Genomic DNA, 21,060 nt, shown 5'->3' with positions numbered 1-21,060 from the left:
ACATTTGAAAGGAAAGCTTTTACTGTGAAAAAAAAACTAAACAACCACTAATAAGATATGTACTTCTTTCCTGGGGAGAAGGAAATGATCTCAAAAATTTTAGGCTCAAGTTTTTAAATAAAAAAAATAAAAATATCCCCAGTAATACAACCATAAATTCAACATATTTTTTCTATTTGTTTTCTCCCCCCACTATCTTTCCCATTTATGCTTTGTGTCATTCCATCATTCTAGTGTGTCTTATTACCTGCCTGTCTGTCTATCTATCTATGATCTACCTACCTGTTTATCTCTCTATCTTTTGGACATCTACTTATCCCAGGTCTTGTGTTATATAGATATATTTGTTTATATTTTATTTCTTGGCTTTTTTTCCTTCTTAAACTGAAGAAATTATCATTGGAGTTTCACACAGATAATAGGTCAACAGTTATAACACAATAAGAGGTGACATGTATCCATTACCAAGTGCCAAGCATGATTGTTCTACTGTTTATAGAAGCCATTTGGCCTAATGCCACCCCAAGTCCTACTAAGGTAGATTTCATTCATTCTTTTTTTTTTTTTTTTAAAGATTTTATTTATTTATTTGACAGAGAGAGACACAGCGAGAAAGGGAACACGAGCAGGGGGAGTGGGAGCGGGAGAAGCAGGCTTCCCGCCAAGGAGGGAGCCCGATGCGGGACTCGATCCCAGGACCCTGGGATCATGACCTGAGCCGAAGGCAGACGCTTAACAGACTGAGCCACCCAGGCATCCCGATTTCATTATTTCGATTTTGTTTCTGCAAAGGTGGAGAGTAGTTCAGCAGCTTGTTCAATGTCACATGGTAAAGTGAGGCTACAGAAAAGTTCCTAGTAACCCTGGAACATGAGGGGCCTCGGGGTAGACGGGTTGTGGGGAATGGGGAGGAAAGAGTCAAGGATCATTGCACGATGTAGCTGCTGGTTGAGCAGAGGAAGGGCAGTGTCATTAACAGAGACAGACAAGCTATCAGGGGCAGTTGGGAAGCGGTAATAGCAACAGCTTTCACATTAGGTGTGGCGGATGCGGTCAGCGTGGCAGGCACTGCCCTGCACCTGTAACTAATAAGTGAGCATCTTCATTTAATTCTCTCAGTGACTCCATGAGGAACATGATGGGTTCGATTTTGGACATGTTGCTCTGGATGTGGCCATGAGATGAGACAGGGAAGATGTTGGGCAGGTAACTGAGGCACAGAGGCAGAGTCTGAGCAAGAACCAAATGAGCGAGTGATTGGCACAGAGGCCATGGAGGCCAACACACAGATTGGTGACTGGAAGAGGCGCCTCTTCCAGTCAGGGAGCAGGAGAACGAAGAAGAGGAGGATAGGAGGCATGCTTGCCAAGCTGTGACGGGAAGTCTCAGAAGCCAGGCCAAGATAGAAGGAGGTCTGCATGGTCAGCCAGTCAAAGGAGAGGCTCTGAGGAGAGACAGTTCAGATCTGGCAATATGAAGGTCATGGCTCTCCAAGAGGGCAACTGTAGACTTGTGGTGGGGACTGAAACTTGACTTCAGGACAAGAACAATGTGATCGCATGGAGAGGAAATGGCATCTTAGGCACAGAAGCTCCCTTTCTAGGCAGGTCAAGGAAAGAAAGAAGTGCCATAAGATTCAAATGGAGGTGAGGGGAGAGTGGAGGGGAGGCAGGGCGGGGTGTTTAATTGTCCTTAGCTGTCAAGGCTCCAGGTAGCGCTGGTGCAAGTGGGATCCCTTTCTGCCTGTAAACAGTCTCTACAGTGTATTTCCAGGAAACAGGGGTCGGATGGGGTAGAGCGGGGAATCCTTGGTGGCTAGCCAAAGGAAGTTGCATGTAAAGGAAAACACGGTGTTATCAGGACACATGAAAAGGAAAGAGGAGGGTGGCTCAATGCTCTTCTTCATTGGATACATGTCTTAATGGATTTCACGGTCAAATTTATTATGTCAGTAGAACTGAACTCAAGAGACAGTCTCAGAAACGTGGTCAGGGTGTGTGTATAGTTAACAGCGTCCTTAGCAGCACTCTCTTTGGATTTAATGGCTTCAAGATAAGACTGAAATTTAAGGAATTATAAAGGAAATAAACAACTAGCTAATGTAATTTATAGAACATTCAAATGAAATATGAAAACAATCAAAGGTCATTCATCTGTATGTGGTTGAGAGGGCCAATACAGCCCTAAATACTATCTTTCTTGTGCATGGACAAAGAGACTCCTTCAATTGTCACCTTTGAAAAATTGCCTCATTTTGAACACAGTGAGAGCTGAGGGTCAGTGGAAGTGGCTTCTCTCTGAGGACACCTCCACGTCAAGATGAAAGTTGAAGAGGACCAGTCTCAGGAGAGAAGGCAAGACATAACTTTAGGGGAGGAGCCACCTGGAATATCCCTAAGTGTCCGATGCCTACAACATGCATTGATGACAACGAAGGGGCAGATATAGAAGGAGGAGAGAGAGAAGGAGGTAGAAAGAGAGGAGTTGGGGCAGTTGGCCCGATTTCCAGTGGCCAAACAGATCTGTACATCCTAATTCCCATGACTAATTTTAGTAACTCCAAAATACTTGGACATCGATGCCTTGTACAATAAGGCTATCGGGATTAGTGAAGCAACCAGGGCCTAAAAAATAGCAGCCTCTTTAGTGTAGGTGTGCCAGGAGGACTCCAAATGCAGCAAAACCTCAGCCGCACTCCATCCAGGGCAAAGGACCGGCGGTAGAACGGCCCTGGTAAGCCTGTCCTATGTGTGGTGGGCAGGCAGCACGTGGCTGTGAGCATCCACCAGCTGGGGAGTTCTCAGGGGCCCCACTGTGAGAAAGAAAGACCAAAGTGAAGACAAGCAGAAAGCTCTGAAGGGGAGAGGGGTGGAGAATAAAAGATAGAAAGAGACAGACTAAAAGAAATAATTAAAACTGAGTTCTGGGGCATCCTGAGTAAATACAGCCACTAGGGACACTGGCTATGGGATCTCTGGACAGTGGAGGTGGGTGCAGTCTCCAGCACAGATGTCCAGTATGTGTTGTCCAGTAGACTAGTATTAAGAGATTGACTTCTAATCCAACATGGGTTTGAAGAAGTCTCTGATTCTATACGTCTTCCAACATATCTAAAATATGTACAACAACACTGAAAATACATTTTTATTTGAAATACTTGTAGGAATAACTTTCAAAACATGACGTGCTGGTACAATTTTTAATGTTGAATATGAAAACTTACAAAATTATCTTTGAGGAAAAGTCATCCAATTAAATAATACAAAGCTTTAAGAAAATGTACCTCCTTAGCTGAAAGCTGATGCATCCATGTCTTCAGAGTTTTCCTTCTTGTTCTCAAGGAAGACTATATATGGCTCACATTCTGTATACAATATCTAGATTCTTAAAAATTGTCTGCCTCATAATCCCAGGGAAGAACTGCCTTGCTAGTAGTTTTTCATACTTTGTAAGAGAAGTTAGAGCAATCCAAGTTGAATAATGGTGAAGGTATCCACTCTGACCTTGCCTCTTCACACATTGTCTTTAAAAAGTTTAAATCAGTCCTTGAAAACAAATTGAAAACAAAACTGTAGGGTTTTCCTCTAGGCATTTGAAAGACTGACAATCATTTTCTATCCCTTCAATCTATGTGAAGTCTCATGGAAATGGTTAGAGCAGCAAAATATGTTCTATAATTTGATATTCATAAAAATATAAAGTGGCACATTAAGACTTTTTGTAGATTCCACTGCCAACTTAAAAAATGGATACTTTAAAATTGCCCTGAAGTTACACGCCAAATGTGTTTGAAATTTATTTTATTTGTCATAAATATTCATTTGAATTAAAGCCTTCAAATGTCATATCAAGGAACATATTGTAGTTTTTTAAACCAGGAAAAACAAAGAGTTACTATTTACGATGTTTAAAAAAGTGTTGTTGTTGTTTTTTTTAATTTCCCAAAGGCTTGGGTCTCAGGTTGATGAATTACAGAAGAGTAAGAAATCGTGGGCATTTGGAAAAATGGAAATCCCAGGAGTGGAGAAGTGTGTCAGATTGTTTCTGCAGCAGGAAATCTAGTGACAGCCACAGGCTGCACAAAGTTACAGATGTCTGCGCCTGTCTAACATTTGACAAATGCTCTCAACACACCTGACCTGGGAACCAACAGGCATAACCACCCTCCAAAAAGGAAAATTTATTTTCATCAAGTCTAAATATAGTTCTAGATAAGCCATCCTTGTTGGAGAAATCTAGCTTTATACACCGTAATAAAAAATGTATTCAAAATGAAATAAACACCTTAATTCATGCTCATCTTGAGACATACACACCAAAGTTTAAATGTTTAAAAACAAGGCAATAAAGACATTTTTATGGTTGATAACAAACTACAAATTTGTCTGGGGGAAAAATCATTAAATGTTTGACAAAAGAGCTGTGATAAGACATAAAGAACACAGTATCCACTGTCTAAAGAACCAGAGGGGGAAATACAGCTTGTCCCCGATCCCACATTTTCAACTATGTGTGCTATGATTACAGTTATAAACAATGGCTACTGTGTCAGCACAGAGAAAAACAAACAATAGGTCTTTTTCCGAAAGTATCTGTAGGAAGAACATACAAACGAGTCAACAAGGGAATGAAATAATCCTTGTATTCTTTGTAAAAATAATACTTAAAGGTTCATTTGCAAGAATGTTGGTATTCTTTTCCACTGGACATCTTATTTTCCTTCATTCACTATAGAATTTTTCCCAACTTGCACCTGGTTTGACCAGCAGTCAGCTGGCTTCTGAGGATTCTCCCTGTGTTGTTCCCTCCAACCCCCAGAGACTCTGTCGACAGCTGCAGAACTGTGCTCTCTTTAGTTATGAAAGCAAGCTTGTGACATCCTTTGCTTGATTCAGTTAAAAACTGAATTAATTGAAATCGATTCAACAAATAACTCCCTCAGTGCTTACTGCGTGGAAGGCACTGCTGGTTTGGGAGGGGATATACTGAAGAGAGGAGTGAGCCATAGTCTTCAAGAAGCTTACAGTCTACTTTGGGGTATAAGGCAGGGTAACACAGGCAAGGCAAAGTGTGCATTTCATAAGAGACAATGATGAAGTGTTGCGTTAGTTTAGAGAAAAAGAGATGGATGGAAATGTTGTCAGACGAGAGGTTGCCTGAGAACGGTCTTAAAGCACAAAGGGTTTTAGGGTTGGAGGGTGGGAATGGGGAGAAGGTAGCATTCTGTCGATGGACAGAGTGAGAACAAAGTGTGAAGTACGGTCCACAAACAAGTCATTGAGATGGATGGAGCCCAAAGTGCCTGGCTAGAAATGGTGGGGGATACGAGGGAAGCTAGAATCACAGGGTCTCACAGCTAAAGAACAGACTCCTACAATCCTAGAGCTAAGGGAAACCTTCTGAAGGACCTACGGGGGTGCCTTTGCTCAAGAGAGGAGCCGGCTCAGGCCAGAGGGGGCACTGACTTTGCATGGATGATGGCCAGGGTGAGGGCATTAGTGCAGTCCAGGCTGGGAAACAGGGATCTGAGCAGGACGCTAGCCCTGGGCAAGGCAATGAGGAATGGTAGGGGCACCTCACAGAGGGTGATGAGGCAGAACAGAGAGATGTGGAGGTCAGAGAAAGGGGGAAAGTCAGATGACATTGAGATTTGACACCTAGGTAAAGCCAGGCAGGGCCTTTTACAGAAATCTGGTGCTGAGGTTGGAGGGAATTTGATTTGGAGGGTTCGGAGGGATAGTGATGAATTTGTTTACTATTGCGTTCATGGTATGAGTGTCCATCCAGGTGAAAGGGTTGAGAAGAGGCTCATATTTTTTGTTGTTCTCCTGAACCAAGGGATTAATTAATAATGCCGTTTCTAACTTGAGTTCAAGTAATATTGAAATAATAATAATATGTTAATAATATTTAATTTCAACATTCTAATATGTGCTAAATAAGGGATTTCTGATTTGGGTTGTTTCAGGAGCACAGAAAACATTGCTAAGAGATCGTCTGGGGAAGACTTTACAAGGGAGAGCAGCATGGGAACGTTGGCTGAACACACTTGCAATCGCCTTTGTGGGCGTCATTAGCGGAAGACAAAATACGACAGGACTCATCAGGGAAAGAAGAGCAAATTGGTTTTGACTTTGTCTTTTGGGCAGGCTAACAGAAACAGATGAGTGGATTTAATACAAGAGAAAGAACCTTAAACTTTTGCCCCATTCCGGGCTGGGCCTTGCCACGGATTTTGCTGAGGTTCTGCAGTGAGGGGTTAGTTAGTTTGTTCTCATTAACTTTTGTTCTTGTTAATGTTTTTTACCTTTGAAGTCTGATCAGAAGAAAAGTAGAAAATAGATCATTTTTACCTTCTCTAAGGAAAGAAACTCAGATTTCATAAGAAAGCCCATTCTTTCCAGGTCTGCTGCGCCTCTGTGCAGGGCCTTTAGACATTTTCAGACATAGTTAACCTTCAGAATTACTTCAGTGCATTGGGCTCTTTGCTTAAGAGCCTAAGTCCCTTCCTGGGGGGCCTGTCGGAGCGCTGGAGTCTAATGCAGCTCTTTACATCAACCAGATTGGTCCTTAATCTGCATTTTAGCTTTAGAAAACGTAGATTCAAACATTTGGCTCAAGGCAGACTGTTGCTGAGGGGCCCCATCTTTATGACTGCGCTTTTGAGGAACCCAACATACATGCAGACGTTTGGGGACTTTGAGTTTCGTTGAAGAATACTTAACTCCTTTCATTTGAAATTCTATTTCTATTATATTTAGCCAAGTTTTCTGGCTCCTCATAGGCTACTAATGAGTCATCGTTGGTAAGGTTTACAGATTAAAACCTTTCCGTGAGGATAGCAATGAGCTGTTTTTCCTCATTTGCCGATTATTGAGAAGGGAAAACCAATTTAATGCAATCTGGACACAGTTATGTTATTAAGACCTGCATTTGAAACCTACTTTCTTCTGCAGATGGTTGACCTTGCCTACTTGGAGTTATCATTCTTCTTTTCAGATTCTGTTACTTCTACTTTTGTGGATGAATTCTACCGCTTTTGTGCCCTTACCAGATATAACTCACAAAAACAAGCGACAAGACACCTGGGAGTCTGACCGTGCAAGCATTAACCGAGCATGTCCTGTGGGACCAGTGTGTCAGCATTTACATAAACTGGGGGCCGTGAATGCGAGCCCTTGTCCGTCACTGGCATTGGGCGAGCAGTACTGGGAGCAGCTGACTCTGTTGATGCTGATGGGTGGGTGGATGCATTTAAATACTTTTTCACAAAACTCATTTGTACCTCTTTTCCAAGAAACCAACATGGAGTTAGCTTGCTGGCAGACTACCACGCCCAACTTTCTGATAGAAAACGAAATGGAACGTGCTGTTGTTTCGTGTGAAAGGGACCAGGGGAGAGACTAGCAGTCTGTAAACTAACTGTTGATTGAAGCACTTGCTACAATAAATGATTGGCAAGGTCATTCAGCCTTTAAAGGTAGCAGATAATAAATGTGCAGGGCACAAAACATCTAGTTCGTTTCTGTTCTTCTGGAATATAGTATGTAACAAATGCCCAGGCAGCAATAGATACTTTTCCTTTTCCCTGGATCTATAAAGGGATTCTTAAAACACTGTGTTAACAGACTGGCCAACAACTCACCCATAGAATGGCATTGCCTAAAACCAGAAGTTGTCATCACAGCTGTTATGTATTTGTGAGCAAACCTCTTATCAGTTCATTTCATGTCTGATTCCTCTGCGACAAAATTATGTTAGACATAGAACTTAGTGGCACAGATGATGCTTTCTTTGATCATACAAAGGGGGTTTTATACATGAATTATAAATCTCCACTTTCGTTTCTTTTGGCAGAATTTTTCTGCAGTATCATTCCACTTCACCATCTTTGACATTTTTTAAAAATTATCCCCCTCATATTTTGTTAGGCTAAAAGGGAATGATCTCTACTATTTCCAAGGAAAGTATGTTGATTGCTTACAAGAAGGATAAAAATGTAGAAGGTGTTTTTCAAGTTCTAGCATACGTTCCTTAATTGTTCTTAGTAAATATTTACAAGTGAATAGCATTTGGAAAGGTCCTAAGCCTGGAGCTTGTTATATATAAAGAAATCCTTTCGCTACTACCAAATGATATCTAGATGGACAACAACAACTGTGTTTTGGATTCTCAGACACGACAAAGGAACAACATATAAGGGCTTGCAACTACTGAGGCTATTTTGGCACAGAATGTATCATAAAAATGAAACTAGACAAAGCAGGGGAAGGCCCTCCTGTAGAAAATGGGGAGGCTGCCCTTTAGAACCACAGAATCAAAGACTCTTTACATTTTCAAGCCAGAGAGAGGACCTCTGGGTTCCCAGGCCAATCCCTTGGTATGGGCCCTGTTTCTGAGGAACAGTCTTTCAGACTGGAGTGTTAGTGCCCAGACTTAATAAAGGAGGCGTTACACTCGAAAACAGCATCAAATTAGAATTTTTTAATTTTAGAAAGAGAGAGCGTGCGTGCATGAAGTTGGGGAAGGGGCAGAGAGAGAGGGAGAATCCTCAAGCAGACTCCCTGCTGAGCTCAGAGCCCAACAAGGGGCTCGATCCCATGATCCCCAGATCATGACCTGAGCTGAAATCAAGAGTCGGACATTTAATCAACTAAGCCACCCAGAAGCCCCGGCATCAGGTTAGAATTTTATCAAGGTCACATCTAAGAGAATACATAGGTTTGCTATAGCAGCTTTGGGGGCTGAAATATATATTCCTGGATTCACAGTTATTAACGAGTCATTTTGATCAGGCACAGGTTTAGCATTGGCTGTCATCAAAACGACCGATGCAGGACCAAATCAATTCAACATTGACTAGACATTTGGTAAATGCCTACTGTGTACAAGTCAAAGAAGATAATTATTTGGGAGAACCTTTCCTACACAAAGAATGGTTGATACGGGGCTTATCCCTTTGTGTTAGGAAGCAAGCCAGGACTGTGCTTGGGGACTCTGTGCAGATCACATAACTCCATTTAGAAAAAGATTTAATGTAAATGCACAGAACCTCAAAGTAGCTGCAAAATGACAATTGGGAGTTTTGTTTTCGCCCAGGGAGCACCAGGATGCGATTTTGTGTTTAGAAAGTCAGTTCCTGTGGCTGTGTGCAGGTGCAGTAACAAAGACAGGGATGTAGAGTCTCAGTCAGGAGACTTACATGCCAAGCCAGAAGTGAGATGAAGTGAGATGGGGAGAGTCTAAACTCAGACAGAGGCCATGGAAGGAGAGCATGAGGAAGCCTTTCCCAACTGGATCCCCAGGACTGAGTGAATTGACTGGATGTGGGTGGTGACAAGAGGATAGCACCCAAGATGGCTCTGGGGTTCCAGCAGGGGTGGCGAAATGATCAATTTATTAATAAATATTGGGCATGCAACAAATAGGAAGAAACAGACAATGAATTCGATTTTGGTCATACTGGGTTTCGGGTGTCTAAAAGGCAGTTGAAAACATCAGTTGGTATTCAGGAAAGGGAAGGCTTTTAAAACAATAGACCCAGGATCCGCTGACCTGGAAGTGAAGTGGATGAAATTGCCCGGGACAGTGTGGAACATCAGCCACTCCAGGGTGGGTGGAGGGAACGAGTCAGAGAACGTGAGTGAAGAGAGAAGGATCAAATATGTCAAGATTTCATGCCCACTAACCATCAAAGTCATCATTCTGGGTGTACTGTGGGTGGGTGGAGGACCAAGGCTGATTAAATGCTTGCTGTCTGTGCCAATCAGGAGTTGGACAGAATGGCGCCTCCGGGGGTGCGGGTTGGGGGAGGCTGAGTGGTGGTTAGTAACTATTTGTTGAAGAGAAGTGAATTCTATCAAACTTAGTTGGAGCAAGGGAATGTCCTTTTTGAGTCCATGAGATGGGGCTGGGGTGCAGAAAGGGGTCACCCTGAGCAGTCTGAGATGTGCACCTGCTCCCACTGGGCCAGGAGGTGCAACAGGTTCCAAGTGAGGGGTGCTGGAACTGGACCAATGGACTCAAGAACCCAAAATCTTAGCAAGGATATAAGGCAGAAAAGATTTGATTGGGGCACAAGTAGGGAAAACAGGTCTCTAAACCTGCACTAGCTGCATGGAGGAGAAATTTGAGGGAAATCTGAGATGGGAGACCATGGAATATTCCTTTCTCATTGCAGCCCTGGAGTCATGTGTAGCCTGCGTCCCTGGGCTGTGGGGGGGCTGTGGGGACACAGATGGCAGGTGGGCTACGTTGGCCCAGGGTTCTGGAATCCGCCCCTGGGGCTCCATTCTGAGCAGAAGAGAGTAGATCCAAAAGGTTTCCAGAGAAGCAGATACACCACAAAGCTATGGGCTAGCTAGACCGTCAGGAGGGTTCTAGAGGATTGTCGGCCATGCGTGGTGCCAGGGGCTACAAGCCATGGTGGAGTGAGTATTAACAGAATGGCCCGGTCACCACTTGAGGAAGACCGGCTACTGTCTATGCTGGGCTGAAGCAGAAAAAGGTGGGGAGTGGGCCCTTCCCCCTGCCTGGGGGAGGCAGGATCACTTCCTGGGCCTTAGAATAGAAGCGGGTGAGCTAAGAAGATGGAACAAACCAGAGCAGTAGCTTAAACCTAATTGTGGCAAAATTATCCCCCTGAAATTGAATGTAAGTGTCCTGACTGGACCTGGTTGGGCGGTGTGGGGACTCAGAATCAGGAAATTGACCGAGGTACAGAAAAATAAAGAACATTTCAGTTGGTATTCCTCATTTCCATTAGGGCCGCACCTAAGCTAAGGTGGTTGCTTTGAATTTTATGGGATAAGGCTGATGATCTGGTTATTTCCTTCAGGATCTTATCGGGTAGTGATGGAAAGATGATGAACTTGTAACTCGGCCACCAGTTTACACTGTGGGTATTCCATTTGTTCTGTTTATGAAATGTTTTTTAATCACCTAGTATTTTCCTAAAAATTGGTTACTATCTTTGCAGTGAAATGTACTGATTATTAAAGCAACGGCATTTAACATCATTAAGCCCAGTTCATTTGAAAAATCTAGATTTCCTAGGACAACCGGGGACTACCCTGAGGCTTTACTCAGGCTGAACTTAAGACCTGAGCTTCACATATCCTATTAAGATGTCCCTATGTTATAGGAGTTGGGTGGGTTGTTTTATAACAAGGTCCCTCTGATCTTTCTTTTTAAATTTCATTTTCTACTACAATCCAGGCTTATTCTGGCCAGTCCTTCCCACTTAATTTTTTCAGTAAAAAATCGAGTGTGACAACCCCAAGTAAACCCCATCGCTCCTTTCTCTTCCTCTCCCAGCGCCCCGCCGGCCTGCCGGATGGGGAGTGAAGGCCTCGCCCAGCGTCCCTGGCTGTTGAGAGCAGTGTTTGGGCCGCTTGCGGACCACGCATCCTAGGTTAACTCCTTTTTTTTTTCTTCTTTTTTTCCTTTTTGGTTTCTGCTCATTGCATTCCCTTTCTGGCTTCAGCTCTCCCAGCCTTTCAGGTATCAGGCCAGGAAACAAATCTTTAGTGATCTGGCCTAATTTGCACGGTTTGTCCCGTTTCCATGTGCCCACCAGGTCTCCGACGGAGCCACATCGTTGCCTTCTTATCTTTCCCATACACTGGCGCACTTGTTTGCGAAGCTTGCAGCGCTGTGTTTTCCAAGGCTGGTCAGCTTTCTCTCCCCCCTCGCACCGCATGATGCCCTTACATACGTTTCTTTATAGTCGCGCCCTAAGTGAGGCGAGGTTGGGTTTCCTTATCTTGCTGCTCTCTCTCGTCCCGTGCTGGAGGAGAGTGGGATAGGGCATCTGAGATCAGGAAAACTTTAGAAAGGCTCTAAAGTAAGGAGTCTAGGTCTGATGGCTATTTTAAGGAATTCAAAGGTCCCCCCCCACACACCTTAAGAGTTGTTTCAGAACTCACTGCATCTGGACCACTTAGGGCAACTGGAGACCTCAGACCTGGTGTGGCCAATGGGAACGAGCCATGTGCATGCTTGCGTGCACACGCACACACGCGCGCCCCTCTTTTTCCTGTTTAGGTACCCTAAGCTCTTTGCAATTATTAACGAAATATGATATTAAATAGATTGTAGCATTATTTAGGCACAACTCTTTTCTAACAGTTTTCATTATAGCTTGATACTCCAAATTTCCCCATCATCTGTCAGGGCACAGGAAAGGTATCAGGGACAGTTTTATTGAGTTAGCACGGAGGCGTATGTAGAGACTCGGTATCACCTGTAGCATTAACGAAACAATTTATGTACGGGGCTTACTAGACACTTAAATGGACCTAAACTGAATAAGAAATGTTACTTTAAAATTTCCAAATATTCTATGTTCTACTATCTATGAGTGCTGCATATTAGCACCAGGGTAAATTTCTTAAGAAACTGCGTGCAAGGAGCTAAATTTGCACATTGATTTTTGTCTTTTGTCTGCAGTTTAAGGCTAATTTAAAAGGATGGTGAGGAGATTCTATTTTCAACTGGCTGAAGTTCAATAGGAATATAATAAAACACTGTTATAGCAAACTCTTTCACAGTGAAATTTTGGCAAAGCTAAATCTAATTCCTTTCAATGTGCTACAACACAGCCAAAATACTGTTCTAGTGAGCAAGACACCCATTAGAGTGACAAGCTTCCTACAGTACAAGGATTTTTCCATATTTTATTTCAAAGCAAATCAGCATTTCACTGCAAATTAAGAAGGCAAAAAGGAAATATTTTATAATAAAATCAGTAAAGCCTTAGTTTCATTACAGCTATATTTTTATGATAAGCCTGCATTTTCCTAATTTCAGAAGCATATTTGATCACTTTAGACATAGGAAATTACTTATTTCTGCAGTGAAAGCTTTGTAATTCTTTATAAAGCCTACTGATTACCTTAAAAACCCTAATGAAAAGAATGACCATATAACAGATCTCTTTGGGTACAAGTCAAGAATGGGAAGTTTGAAAGGTATCCTTTTTCTTTGTTTTCTTTAAACCTTACCGCTCCCTCCCTGCACCCCCCCCCCCCAAGTTGACCTTTAAGTCTTCGGCTTCTCATCGATACAAGAGCTGACAGGAGGCTTTAGAGAGGCACAGAGTGAGGCTCTTAAAATCAGGAGCATCAGATGTTTCTGTGTGTTTTGTGTTTCAGTCCTTGCTCATCTTCCTAAAACACTGGGTTTTGTCACATCACGTCCCTACAGGTGGCCATTGGCTTCCCATTGTTTTCAGGATAAAGTTCTTCCGTCAAAAGCAGTGCAGTTCTCCCCTTATTGGCCTGGTACCAGTTCCCTGCACACCCACAGAGGGCCTCCCAGCTCCCATCCTCCTCTGCTCAAGATGGAACTCCTCCCAGAGCCACTGTCCTCTCAGTGTCCCCTGAGCACGCCAGGGGCATTTTCACCTTCTTACCCTCTTAGATCATTTTCCTGATCTCAGATGCCCTCCATCCTCATTCACTCATTCTTCTCATTCTTCCCTCCTTCAACTAGTGTGTATTGGTCACACAGACCAGCCCCATGGTTTCATGGCTGCACCTTCTAGACCATTCAAATCCTACCCATTCCTCAAGCTGTGTTTCTTCCACAAGCTTCCTTAACTGAGAAAGGCTGCCAGAATCTCTCCCTCCTCCAGAGTCACAGCACCCAGCTTACTGACCACTCTCCTCAGGGTAGGCAAAATGGAGTTCCTGTTAGAACCATCCAACGAGAGTGCGCTCAGCAAATGACTTCTTCTGTGACCTCCAACAGGTCAATGAGTACCTACAAGTTTCCGTCTCCTTGTCAATAAAGTAGGAGAATGCTTACATCACCATTTTACTTGGAAAGATGAAATGAGATGATATAGGTGGAAGTTCACATTTATGTAAGGAGTTATCATTTCACATCCATGTCAGTGTTTAAATGTGTGTTTTCTTAATTTTGTTAATTAAATAATTGGAGAGTCTTCTTTCCAACAAAGCCTGCTGGATGCAAAACAGACCCAAATTGAGATTAGGCACCACATTAAACAGCAAGAGTCTCTTTTTGAATAGATCATGACTCTAGAGATTGTTTCAGCAGCACAGAAATTAGTGAGGATGTTATCGTGGTCGAAGACAATAAGCCTCATCAGTAGCCTTATTTGGATTGATTTTGTAGATGAGAAGATTCCAAAGATTATTCTTGCATTGTGCTTTAATGGAGAACCAGAAGAAAGTAAAACCAGCTATTCATTTAAGCAAAGCCTAAAGTATTGGGATTTCTTTAGTAACTTTCATCCATCAGCTGATTTTCTGAACAGAATTTTCCGAAATAGGTGAAAGCGACGATTTCCCTCGTGGGTGGGAAGCAGTGGGCTCTCTAAAGAAGCCTAAGTGGACTCTAAAGCTACTTCACCAGCGAGCAGGGGAATACAAAGGGCCTAGAAAAACCTATCACTTTCAATTGCAACTACTAGGGGAATTAAGTAGGTTAAGCCCATAGAGGGTTCCTAGGTAACTTATTTGAGTTGAAATGTGTCCAAGACTCCTTAAACCTTACCTAAGAGCAGGAAAGCTGTAAGGATGGAAAGTGATTAGGGGCTTTGTTTAAGACCCCTCCAGAAGGGAGAGGTGTCAACGACGCGGTTGCTCTGAGCGGCAGACCGGGCGCGCTTGGTCCCGGTATAGTGCTATCTCCCGATCAGCAACGTGATACTCAGCAGCACTTCCGTGGGCCTCGCCAGGCCTCGCAGGCAGTGCTGACAGGTAGAACTCACGGGACTGGGGTGTGCACGGTGCTTTTCTTCAGGAGTTTAAAACGCGTTTGTAGGAACCGAGTGGTTAGTGGAGAGAGAACAAGCGGACACCGTAGGTTCCCGACTCAGGAAACATTGCTGTCCGGTTGGCAAAGCAGTGACCCGAAGTCTATAATAGCAGATGCATGTCCGTTTTTGTTTGTTTGTTTGTTTGTTTGTTTTGCCACCTCAGGCAGAGGATCTGCAGTTTTCAGTCCCCACACATGTGGATGCGCTCGCAGGGCCAGGTCAGCCGGTGGCGACTGAGGAAGGGGCAGGAGGACGACAGCTGTCATGAGACGCGGAGGCCGGGAACAAGTTCACAGTGTTCGTCTCTAGGCACCCACAGAATAATGGAGAATTGGTTCTTTCATCCCCGTCCTCTGCTCAGCTTTTCATTGCCCCTGAACCTCTGCTGTCCCCAAGTGGCCGTCCGGATCACCGAGGTGGCCACGGAGATGCTGTGTGGGGAGGCAAACGTTTGCTAATGCTTACTGGTTAGCAAGGTTGTATCAAGTACTCTTCCTCTCACCCTGAGTTTACTGAATAGCCCGCGGTGTGGTGGAAGTGACGTGTTTAGATGCGGTCAGTCGGACTCGATTTCAAACCCCTGTGCAGGCATCTACCAGCAACCTGGGAGGGGTCCCTCAGCCCGGCGTCCGTGAGCTCAGCGTCCCTGAGCCCCAGTCTCTGCTGCACCCGCGCCCCGGCCATGGGACCAATGGTTTGGTGCTGCTTTGACTTTTGGGAAAGGCTGCAAAGCTGGGTAGAGACACATTTTGAGCTGACACATCTGAGCCACACCCTGGCTCTGTCATTTGCAATCTGAGTGCTCTTTGGGTAACTGTCTGCCTGAGCCCTAACTTTCAAGTATGTAAAGTGGGAATTAAGCGGGGATTAAGGAGTGCACCTGTCCTGATGAGCAACGGGTGATGGACGGAATTGCCAAATCACTGTATCGTACACCTGAAACTAATATAATGCTGTATGCTAACTAACTGGAACTGAAATAAAACTTAACAAAGAAAAATATATATATAATGGGACTTCAGATACCATCAGGCAAGGCACATGCAGCCTTTGGCGTGTGATCATGAAGTGATCAGTCCATGAGGGGCAGTGGTTGTTGTTAATAATTTGTGGATAATCTTTGAGAAAAGAAAAGTAAAAGCTGACTTTCTGCATAATACCAACCTAAGAAACAGCTTTTTGGCCTCTACGTGTGCTTGGAAAACCAAACAAGTTGCTTAGAAGAGAGTAGGGGATTGAACTGCTTCATGGTGACCGTGCAGAAACCCTCCCATAAACTCAGTGCAACTCTTTAGCAGGATTTTCATGATCTATTTATTATATCTACGTAATAACTGGTGTGAATTCATTACTCCATATGGGAGTATAATAGTAAATAATGTTATTGCGGGTACTACTAGTTAATAGAAAATCTTGTAAAGGATTCCTGATATTTTCATGAATATTCTTGTTGATAAACCCAAGCATCATGCTCCCCCAATAGAAAGAAGTGTTTATCTTTATGAGCTTCTCATTCTTCAGAAAGTGCCAGTTGGGTGAGTGACTCCCTGACTGCTTTCCACCGGGGAAGCAAATATGCCCAGGAAATGGGCAGGAAAACTTAATCTTGATCAAAAAGCTCAATCCCTTTCAAAGATGCAGGCCAGATGGAAGAATAGGTGAAGAACAAGGGCAAACAGGATGAAAACAACAATTATGTATGGCTTGGAAAGGAGTGTAATGATCAGAACAGAAAGCCAGGCAATACAAGTGATATCAGAGTCAATGTCATCTGTAGACAGACCTCTTGAAACAAGTCTAGCCACTGGATGACTTGAGCCAGTCATTCAGCGAGCCAAGCATGTGTTCAATGTTCATGAGCATTTCACGAGGGCTGTGATCCATGCCAGGTCACAGCCCCTGTCTGTGTAGCCTCGGGCAAGTAGCTCACTTGTCCAGGCTTCAGAATTTCGTTTGTAGATAGATGGGTTAGAACTAGATGATGATTCATGGCTTACACTTTGGATATTGCTAAGATAGTTATAAAGAGCTTTCGGAGATGGTCCTCTGCCTCCAGGGAGCTGGTCACAAGCACAGGACATGCAAGGACAGCTAGCCATGTAAGATTCTCCTAAAAGGAATACTCATTGTCCAAGGTGGCACCCAGGTCACTTGCGGGCTCCGTGCCTTATTTCCTTCGGAAATAAGCAAGGGGTCAGTGATAAAGAGGGTAGAGACGGAGTTGCCACTGTGCCTGCTTCTTTCCTTCTGGCTCAGTTCCCTAGCAGGGGTTCTGTGGATCCCCCTCACCTTTGAGATGACACGCATAAGCAAAGAATAACAAGCTATCAGTGCAGTCCAAGCTGCAAAGCTTTTTACCATAAAACATCTTTCCATTTCTAAAAAAGAAACCTACGGTTTAAAAGTTAAGGTATTTTACTGAGTCCCAAGTGGTAAGTCTCTGTGACTTATTTCATCAAATTGAAAATTCAGCTCATAACAAATGAAAAGTAAAAACTTTAATTCTATAAGAACAGAAGGAATTCGGCCTTTTTAAAGAAAAAGCTCTATCAACACAAATAGGAATTGTCACATGTACTTTTATCAAAATTTGCTTGTGATACATGAGTGTTTTATCTTTGAATGGCAATTTGAAACAATGAGTTCTACAAAATTATCAATGATATAAAAGGCTGAAACCATTGTGCCTGATTCCTCCTTTTCTGTCTTGTGTCTTTGGACTGGTTGTGGGGAAGATGGAGAAGCTGGGCATTTGGTCATTATGGCACCGACCCAGGGAGCCTGGAGATGTGGCCCATCTTATCAATGCACAAACTTTTATTAGTATGTCTAGCAGTAAAGATTAGGTTTGCTTGCATGTGACAGAAAACCCTACATAATATTGGCTCAGGGGAGACGGACACTAATTCTTTCTCATGTCAATAAAAGTCAGGAAGGAAACAATCTGGCTATTAAGAAGCCTAAGAGCTCCACAAAGTCATAGGAGAACTGGACTTCTACTTTTGTATTTAAATGTCTTGCATGTGTCTTCTGTCTCAAGATTGTTTCATACACAAAAATGGCTGCTGGAGCTTCAGCCTTCTCATCTGAGTTCCAGGCTCAGGAAGGACAAGAGATCTGCCCTCCCCAGCGGAAGGCCACACAACACTTCCCCTCTGTCACTGGCCACAAATTAGTCAACATGCCCAACTTTAGGGGTAGTTATGAATCTTGTCTTGCTGCTGAGGGCAGTGGTCTGAACAAAACAGCAATTTGGTTATTAAGGAATAAAGGGAGAATGGATGTTTCCAGCATCTGGCAGCACCGGCCTCAGTGTGTACTTGAACATGGGAGACAGGCTTGACGTTGCACAGGACCCTCCTCACATTCTCTCTGTCTTCCTTTTCACTCTTGTTCCTCCTGGCCGGGCCCCTTCTGCTCTCGATCTATTTTTTCCCTATTCCAGAACTTTCTCACATGAATGCTCCCTGCTCTGTCTTGAATCTGCAGTTGGCCATCTTTGAAGTGCCAGATGGAGAACAAGGTGGAGCAGATGGGAGCCTCTGCTGAACAAGTGCTGGAGTGGGGAAGACACGCACCTACTGAGCCATGGTGAGTGGGTAAGAGCTGCGGACAAGTCCGCGAGGCCATATAAGCGCCTGAGAGGAACCCGAGCCAGCTCAGGTGTCTTCACAAGGCTCTTCTGATTGGGAAAACATGGTCGCACCTCCCCCCTCCCCCCAAAGAAACCCTCCCTTTTCTCATTCTTTCTCAATGCTCTTTTACTCCCATTGTCCATTATCCCAGTTTCTCAGAAGAGGGGTTTACCATCCCTCAGCCATCTGTGGACTGGCCTCTACCCACACCGCTCTGCTGTGACTTCTCTCTCGGAGGCCACACATTCTCTGAGATGCCGCAGCCTGGAGCCCTTCCTCAGGCTTGGTCTTCACATCCTTCCCTCTCTGTGGCTTCCACATAGTGTCCAGACCCTGGTTTCGGAAACTCTCTACTGTGGGCTTCTCTGACCTGGGGCTCTTCTGCTCTCCAAGCTCTGGCCCTCTAGGTCACCCTCCGGCTCATCTTCTCCCCCCTTCCCCCTCTCACATACAGGTGCTCTTTTTTTTTTTTTTTTTAAGATTTTATTTATTTATTTGAGAGAGAGAGAGAGAGCACATGAGACGGGGGAGGGTCAGAGGGAGAAGCAGACCCCCTGCAGAGCAGGGAGCCCGATGCAGGACTCGATCCAGGGACTCCAGGATCATGACCTGAGCCGAAGGCAGTCGCTTAACCAACTGAGCCACCCAGGCGCCCTCACATACAGGTGCTCTTGAATAGAACTGTTCTCGGCTTACTTTGCTTCTTCACCACAAGATTTGGGTTGGTAATTTATTCAGCTTAACATTTTCAGTTGTTGGCTTCACATGGATGCTCCCCAATCTCTCTCTCTCCCTCCCTGCGCCCTGACCATCCATGTAATGAACTGCTGCTCAGTTATGGGTGATGCCTGGGGGGCCCCAGCAGTGCTACGGCCCCTGCTGGCCATCTCCTGCAGTTTCCACTGGCCGCCTGGGTTTGGCTTCCTGCTCTTTGCCCTGGCAGTGCGGTCGCCTCCTGGCCCGCTCACCTGATTCCGGCCCCAGCTCCCCAGAGCAGTTGCCACCCTCTCTGGCCCCAAGCACAGTGGTGATTATGCCGCTCATGTATTTGCAAATATTCAACAGCAACTTACTGCCTGTGGCATCAAGCCAGGCTTCCGGGCGTGTCCTCAAACACCCTCTGCTACTCCTCGGCCCCCTCCTCTCTCCAGGCTCTCCTGGGCCACGACTGCTGCAAACCTGTTGCTTCTGTTCAAAGCCTTGACTCACGCTATCCCTCAGCCTAGACTGTGCTTTTCCCATCTGCCTTGCTTTGGAAGTCTAGGTGAAATGTTTTATGAAAACTTTCCTCATCTCTAAAACCAGGCTCTGATGGCATTTCGTTGGCATCTGTCTGTGGCCCTTGTACAGCTTATCTCCTGAACTTGGAAGCAGTCTCCTTAAAGTAGGAATCTGGCCTGGGTTTCTGCCCCTCTCCCTGTGTCCCTCCCTTCTTTCCTCCCTCCCTCCCTCCCTCCCTCCCTCCCTCCCTTCCTTCCTTCCTCTTTCTTTCCATTTCTAGCACTTAACAGAGCCTATTACTGGACAGGTGTTCAAGAAACATTAACTAAGTGAATAGACAAATGATAATCAAAAGAAACAGAGTCAAGGACATGGTCCGGCTAGTGCACTACCTGTGCAGGACAGCTGGTGAACACACAGAACCTTCCTTTGTTTTCCATTCACGGGGAAAAGTGTCTATTAAGGAGTAGGACAGTTTTACCTCTTGTAACACAGCTTGGATAGTGCACAACTTTTCTTGTAACTGCAAGAGGACCAGGGACATGTGTGTGCTTCTCCTGCCCATCCTCTGTGGCCAATTACAGCCCTGGCCACCTGAGGAAATGAAGGAGCTGAGTGAAGGAGGAGTGAAGACGAAGTGAGTGCCTGTATGCAGACAGATTGAAGAAGCCCCCACAGGGAGGGGAAAACAAGATGGAGCAACTAACATTTTGTAATCACTCAATTCATCTACTTGTATTTCGCTATTCCTCTGAGTAAGGTTATTTGGACTTGGAAGTCAAAATCCCTAAATTAGGTAAGCACCCAGAAAAAACAGAAAAGACGTGTTACCTGGGCTTTGCATAGGAGAACTGGAACATTATTATTATTTTTTTAAAGATTTTATTTATTTATTTGAGAGAGAGAGCACATGAGAGGGGGGAGGGTCAGAGGGAGAAGCAGACTCCCTGCCGAGCAGGGAGCCCGATGCGGGACTCGATCCAGGGACTCCAGGATCATGACCTGAGCCGAAGGCAGTCGCTTAACCAACCGAGCCACCCAGGTGCCCTAGGAGAACTGGAACATTAAATCAGAAAGGATTCTAGTCTCCAAGATTGGAAATTCAAAACTGAAAAAGCCAATTTATCTTCTGACCCATCCTGACCCAGAAGCGAAATGTTGGCTTATAATTGAAAAGTGCTGAGCTCCTTTGATGGAAATGCTACCTGAGGAAGCAGAGCTACTCCTCCTCTTCTGATGGATGTCACTCGGATCCCATCTGGCTTAGTACTCTGTCATGTTGTGCTCACGTGCTGTGTGACACCTAACCTCTCCCAGGCCCCATCGTGCGCCCCAGGAGCTGTATTTCCAGCAGCTAGTGCCTTCATGCACCCCTTGGGCTTCTAGAGAAATCCCCTGAAGTATTCCACCCAAAAT

General features: G+C 44.6%; 1 protein-coding gene across 1 annotated transcript in view; it reads right to left on the bottom strand.

Moving 5' to 3' along the window:
* The window catches only part of PACRG (parkin coregulated), a 524,905-nt gene that overhangs the window by 94,554 nt on the left and 409,291 nt on the right, over positions 1-21,060 (bottom strand). The window lies entirely within an intron of this gene.

Source organism: Mirounga angustirostris, unplaced genomic scaffold (genome assembly GCF_029215605.1).
Source record: "Mirounga angustirostris isolate CCGP_5_RB_7025 unplaced genomic scaffold, mMirAng1.0.hap1 SCAF_8, whole genome shotgun sequence".
Taxonomy (NCBI): Eukaryota; Metazoa; Chordata; class Mammalia; order Carnivora; family Phocidae; genus Mirounga; species Mirounga angustirostris.
The sequence above is the reverse complement of the archived record's forward strand: the minus strand, read 5'-3'. Positions and strand labels throughout refer to the sequence as shown.